Here is a 1731-nt window from a genome sequence, read left to right on the forward strand (position 1 = left end):
ACTATTGATAATTAAAATGAAACATTAAAATATGTTCACATATGTACAGGCTAAAAAAGAGAACAGAGAAATTAACATCAGAACCAAAATTGACCATAATTTCAAATATTATACTTAGCAGAAATCAGTAAAGGTAACAAAAAAATATTCAATATTTATATACAGAAAACCACACAATGGTGAAGAAATAAATCTAAAGAGATCTAATTGAAGAGAGATTTTTGCGAATTAGAAGACTCAACACACTAGAGATGTCATTTCTTTCCAAACAGATATACAGTTTGAACGCAATTCCTAGAAAAATTTCATCAAGCCCTTTTGAACATATAGACAAGGTCACTCTAAAATGTATATGGAAATGCAAAGAAATTAGAAGAGCTGAAACCATTTTTAAAAGAAGAAAAGCCTGGGGATGTAGCTCAGTGGCAGAGTGCTTACCTAGCATAGCGGAAGCATCAGCTCCCAACACAGGGAGGAAAGAAAGCAGGAAGGATCAGTCTACTGATTTCAAGAATCATTAACTATAGTAATCAAGACTGTATGGTATGGCTGAGGAACAGACAAACAGACCAATAAATAGAGAACCCAGAAATTGATTCAGACAGTGTTTAGTCAGCTTTTTCAGTGCTATGTCCAAAATACCTGACAAGAACAATTTTAAGGAGGAAAAGTTTATTTGGGGGCTCGTGGTTTCAGAGATCTCTGTCCACAGACAGCTGGCTCAGGTGAGGCAGAACATCATGGCCAAAGAGTGTGGTGGAGAAAAGCAGGTCTGGACGTGGCCACCAAGCAGCAGAGAGAGCTCTGCACAACCAGGACAAAATATAAACCCCAAAGGCCTGCCTCCAGGGAACCACCTTCTCCTTCCCCAGCCACACCCTATCTACATACAGTCACCACCCAGTTAATCCTCATTAGGGGATTAATTCACAGACTGGGCTAAGGGTCTCATAACTCAATCATTTCTATAAACCTTCTTGCATTGTCTCACTCATGAGTTTTTGGGGGACACCTCATATCCATACCATAACATACAAATATGCCCAAGTGATTTTTAAGTGTCTTTATTCTAAATAGTGGTGCTTATCTGAGGAAATCAAAACAAACAAGTACACACAACAGTGGATTATTTATTGTTTATTGAAAGCAAATAAACCAGTTCTTATGTTTCCCAAAAACAAATTTAACAGCTCCTATTTCTTTAGTGTTTATCAAAATACAAAAGGGAAAAAAAAAAGAAGGAGAGGTCATCTTTTTCCTTAGTAAATAGTACTCTTGCAGGGTTAGGGAGAGAAATCTACTTCACATGTGAAGATGGAGATGATCCAGGGGCTATGGATCTAGAACGAGCCAACCCTTCCGGCTTGTAAGGTCCCACTAGTGAGACCGCAGCCTCACGTCATGTATCTGAGCCTGTTCATAAGCAAAGGAGCACTGGGAATTACAGGGGCCCCCATACCAGTGACACACTAACCAAGAGCAGGAATGGAGCCCTGCCTCCCCATGATGGCCCCCAGCCCATCTCCTAGGTGACTGAATGAGGTCAAAGACAGCACAATGCTGTGGAATGCAGGTGACCTGAAGATAGTGAGTCACAGGGATCTGTGACCATGCAGAATGGTGGAGGTCTGTCTCATAGCTATCTCTCTCGGAACCAGAAGGAAACAGCCAATCCGATCTGATGAACTCATATTTCAGACAGTTGCTACAAAACCTGCATTTGGTACAGTC

Source organism: Urocitellus parryii, chromosome 14 (genome assembly GCF_045843805.1).
Source record: "Urocitellus parryii isolate mUroPar1 chromosome 14, mUroPar1.hap1, whole genome shotgun sequence".
Lineage (NCBI taxonomy): Eukaryota > Metazoa > Chordata > Mammalia > Rodentia > Sciuridae > Urocitellus > Urocitellus parryii.